Source organism: Cricetulus griseus, chromosome 2, assembly GCF_003668045.3.
Source record: "Cricetulus griseus strain 17A/GY chromosome 2, alternate assembly CriGri-PICRH-1.0, whole genome shotgun sequence".
In the NCBI taxonomy this organism is placed as follows: Eukaryota; Metazoa; Chordata; class Mammalia; order Rodentia; family Cricetidae; genus Cricetulus; species Cricetulus griseus.
In genome coordinates, this window is record NC_048595.1 from 455,037,557 (window position 1) to 455,042,651 (window position 5,095).

Below are 5,095 nucleotides of genomic sequence, written 5' to 3' on the forward strand. Positions count from 1 at the left end.
AGTTCTAGCCTGGGAAGGACACAGAAGATGGCTGGTCTGTTTCTACTTATCCTGGTGTCCTGGCTTTGTAGCAAAGCCCGGTTTCATGGACCCAGGCCTGTGGCATGTATTAGAGATGAAGCCACAGAGAGAGCAAGTGGATGTGAAGCCAGGGTTAGCTACTGTCAACGCAGGGACGTGCCACCCATGGCCTACAGGTGACACCCTGGCCTATAGGTGATACAGCTCGTTACCAGGGTCATTATAGGGAAGGCTGAGCCGCCTTCCTTGATGAATAGGCCCATTAAACAAAACAGTGCAAAAAAGAAAAGAGATTTGTTCAGTGTGATCCCACTGGGAAGAGGAACAAAGAGGTCTGGTTACACCCTCCACTGCTGTCAAGTCTCTTTTTGGAGTCTTAATATGAGGTTTAAGCTTAGACAAAAGGTGGAGGATGTGGCCCAGCCCCTCTTGACAAGTCAGCTGTATGGAGCCAGGCTCCCCTCTCCCGGTGTGAGATCCCAAGGGAAATTCCAGTTCCTGGAGGTGTGTCAGCTCAACAGTCTGACACCCAAAGGAAGGCACACGCGCCCCTAGAGTAGCTTTGTTCTTGTGAGGATGGTGCAGGCTCCTCTCCCCAGCCCACCCTGTTCTCTGAAATGCTGGAGGGACTTCAAAGAATCCGGTTCATCCTATATCACCACACACTTGTGCAGGGACACGGGATCCAATGGGATTTGTGGTCATCAGCTGTTGTTACTCCCACATTTACAACCCCGCTGACTCTTTCCCTTTCCTACACCTACCACCTGAAAAGGGTGTTTTTCAGATTGGAGACCCAGTCCATGCCAATAACAGAATCCTCAGCAAGTTACAGCTGCCCACTTCTGTTCCACCGGGTCTCAGCCTCAGCAAAGAGGGCACTGTCTACCAGCCCAAGTCATCAGAAGTTAATCTCTTTGGTCATCTTCTGCAGACTGCAGAGGAGCAGGGTCTCTTCAGGTGGCCTCCAGCCAGGCTGCAGCACTGTGGGGGACCTGCTAATCTGGGAAGCCCAGTACCATCTATCTGGTTTCTACGTGGCCCCTGGAGCCACTCTTATTTCCACCCCTTGGCTTGGAGTTTCTCATCACCACCCAATGCACCGGGTTTGTTTTCTAGATACTGTAAAAGCCCAGAGAGCTGGCAAGAGTGAACACACACACACACACACACTCGCACGCGCGCGCACACACACACACACACACACACACACACACACTGCTTAAGAGCCTGGGTTTTCACCAGGCAGTACTCTTTAATCCCAGCTCTAGGGATCTGAGTTTCGAGAATCCCTTTCTTGAAGTGGGGGTTGGGAGGAGCCTGGGGTTGGAACTTGACACAATCTTTAGGGAAACAGGCACGCAGCCCATGGAGCCTGGAAGAGGGTGAAGGAGCCAGAAGCTTGCCACAGTTGAGAAGCTTGAGTAGTCCTGCGAGGTACTCCAGATGGTATTGTCCTCACAAAGCCCGGTCTGGCTGCAGGGCCACTTACTGTTTCCTGATGGCCAGGCCCACCAGCAGTCCCACTGGGCACGGATGTGACACAAGGGGAAGAAACACCACGGCCTCTGCACCATCAGTGGAAGTCTTTATTGTTTTAGAGGCCGGGAGAGCATCCTTGGTTAACACCTCAGTAGGTAACAACGAAAAACCATGACCAAGAAGCAAGTTAGAGAGGAAAGTGTTTATTTGACTTACACTTCTGCATCACTATTATTCATTGGAAGAGGTCAGGACAGGAACTCAAGCAGGGCAGGATCCTGGAGGCAGGAGCTGATGCAGAGGCCATGGAGAGTGCTGCTTACTGGCTTGCTCCTCATGACTTGCTCAGCCTGCTTTCTTACAGAACCCAGGACCACCTGCCCAGGGATGGCTCCACCCACAATGGGCTGTGCCCTACCCCGTCGACCTTTAATGGAGAAAATGCCTTACAGCTGGATCTTATGGAGGCGTTTCCTCAGCTGAGGCTCCTTCTTCTGATGACCCCGGCTTGTGTCAAGTTGACACACAGTCGGCACAGGTGTCCTCAGCAGATGAAGAAGGGAGGCCTGTGATGCAAAAATGTTGGACTGTGGCTCCCGCTGAGGTCAGCCTCACCCTGGGAGCCTCTCAGAAGCTTGCCACCGTTCTGAAGGCCAGAGTCCCAATCGGAAATGTCTACAAAGAACACTAGTGACAGCAAATCAGAGGCTGAGAGGGATTGGGTGCGTGCACCTGCCCATTCAGTTCTTAATTTCAGAGGAAAAGAAAAATCCCAGACTCTGAATGGGTTTTCTTAAGGTGACCGGGTATCCAAGGTGGGAGCAGCAGTGACTTCAGATTCTGGCTGAGGCACAGCTCAGTTCCCGGAGGATGACACCTGCTTCCTGGAGTCACACAGGCTCTGAAATTCCCAGAGGCATGTGCCAAGGATGCTCAGAGCCCTGCAAATGCAGCGTGACCTCCAATTTCTGGGGCTGAGTCATTGTGCCCTTTCTGGATGCTCTCTGGCTGCTGTCTGTCCCTCACCATCTGCCTTTCCCATCACCAGAGCACAGGGGAGGGGGCACTGCAGCAGGTCGGCCAGGATCACTCTGCCACCACTGTCCTGGGGCCAGGAAGCTAAGGAAGGATTTTTGGAATACTATTTCATGGAAAGTAAGACTTGCATGAAGATTTCCACTGGTGCTCATTGACAATGTATTACCACCAGAAGCCGTGTCCAGTCATTCATGCTGGCAGCGTGTCTCATGGCTGCTCTCACGGCCCTCTGCTCATCCTGTCTTTCCTCCCACCCAGGCTGTGCCCAGCACTGCTCTCCTCACAGGGACAGCCTCCTCCAACGTCCTGCAGTACCACGCATCCTCTCTGGTCTGTTACCCTGTTGAACTGTTTTCATGTGGACTTACCTAACCACCTTTGTCTTCCTGAGAATCCTGGACTCTGCCCGTGTGCCAGCTCCTTGTGGGCAGCTTGACCATCAGACTAACAATCCTGGGGTCCAGCACCTACTGAGGGCCTGGCACATCACCATGTTTACCGAATGTCGACGGAAAAAAGAACAGTTTACACCATTGCAGGAAGGCAGCCCAGAGGCTGGGGTCAGACCTCAGACCCAATCTTCACATTTACTCCTTGTAAGTAAGAATGGAGTTGGGCCCATGGAGGGAAGAATGGCTACCAGGAGGACTGCAGTAGGCACAGCCCAGGAACAGGAACAGGCTGCATGGCTAGAACTGAGAGCTCAGCTCTGTCAGACAGCCCATATCTGGGACAATATCCCAAGGAAATGCAGACGTATGCCACATGGCTACCCCTCTGACTAATCCGGAGAGACTTTCTTTCATGTTTCAGGAGCCAGAGGAAGGATTCGAAAGGAAGTTGCCGCCCTCTTGAAGGCAGAGGTCTGACTACAAGGGTGCTGCAGAGAACCTAGGTCAAGAAATGGGATTTATGGTTTCATCATCAAGCGTCCGTGTCCCTTTGGCCTACAGCTGCCTCTGTCCATGCAGCTGTTGGCACACTAAGCATTCTGGGGAGCAAAGGATCCCTACTGATGGGACTGCACAGGCTGAGAACTCCTGGGACTTAGAACATCAGTGTCCCAGCCGCTGGCTGGAAGGGCCTAGACTGGACAACCCCAGCAGACCTTCTAGGTTGAGACTTAAGAACTTCATCCACAGTAGTGAAGAGAGGTCATGTCCAGGAGAGTCATAATCTGCAACAGCCTTGTGGCTTTGCTGTGTGGTCTACCTTATCTTCCCAGGTGGAGGGTTTTGGGCAAGCAGCTGAATCCTCAGAAGACTGAGTCAGATTCTTGATGGGTTAAGAAGTCGACAGAGAGCCAGGCTGGAGAGAGTAGGGGGCCTGAGGGTATCATTTCCCCCCAAGAGCCTACATTATGAAGCCTCCTCCTATTCCTTGCCTGTTTGCCACACCACGTCAGGCCCCCGACACTTATCCAAACCATAGTCAAAAAGAGGCGACAACCCTCCTGCTGTCACCTCCTGATTGCTGGGATTATTGTGTTAAACCACCAATCCTAGCTGCCAGACCCCTGTGTAAAATGAGTGACGATGAAGCCTGTTGATGCAGTGTGAATAGACTTTGGGGTTAAAAAGGATGTTCGGGTCAAGATGGCGAGGTCCCGAATACTAGAGGGCTTGTAGGCATGACGATGGGCTGGGATCTGAAAAGACAAAGCCAGTGTAAGCATGTCTGGCTCTCATTCATTCCCATGAAACCTCCCCTTCTCCAAGGAACACAGGAAAGATACTGAGGCCTACTTAGACATTTTTGATCCTAATGCAGCTATCTGAAACAGACTAAACTGTGAAAACAACTTCGAAGAAGCCTCCCAGTATCCCCAGTCCATCCCACAGACGAGGAACTAGATGAGGTAACCAGGAAAGACTGCAGTCCATGCATGAAGCTACTGCAGGCTTTGTCTCGAGACTTTGATGCCAATGTCCAGGTGAGAACAAAAACCAGCATAGTTAAAGGCTAGCAGACCCCACCAAGCATTAAGTCCAGCAGCCGGCCCAGCCCCTTATACAACGGGCACTAAAGGGCAGACAGTTAACCATTCTAATGTCTCTTGGGAAAGAAGAGGGAGAAGGGCCCTAAGCTTGAGGCTGTGGTAAAGATTTCTAGCTACAGCCTCTGAAAGTGGGTCATGTCTGGTGTCCTTTATGCAATAAACAGGGAGGTTGATAGGGACAGTTTGCTAAGGCCCCTGTTACCTGTGCTTCTGTAACGAGTGACGGAAAACGAGTCTCGACAGACTGACTGTTCCTCAGAGTCTGCCAACTTTTTATTTTTGCATTATTTCACCGCAGTACAACTTTGTAGCTTCGTTACTGTGAAACAGATTCAATATCTACATTAAAGGAGGAAAAATTCATAAATATACGCATGAAGGACCGCAACGAAAAACAAACCCCAAAGACAAAGACACACAGACACAGACACAGACAGACACACACACACACACACACACACACACACACACACACACACACAGAGACACACACCACACCACACTCTCTCACCTCCCCACCCCCCACGCTGGTCTGAAGTGCGCAGGCGCACTGGC

At 51.5% G+C, this 5,095-nt stretch overlaps 1 long non-coding RNA gene across 1 annotated transcript; it reads right to left on the bottom strand.

The window, feature by feature from the left end:
* Nucleotides 1–1,690: 1,690 nt before the first annotated feature.
* LOC103162260 lies at nt 1,691–4,189 on the bottom strand. Its single transcript, XR_004768771.1, has 2 exons — nt 1,954–4,189; nt 1,691–1,794 (listed from the first exon to the last, which is right to left on the bottom strand). It is a non-coding gene; the product is annotated as an uncharacterized LOC103162260 (long non-coding RNA).
* Between the last annotated feature and the right edge of the window lie 906 nt (nt 4,190–5,095).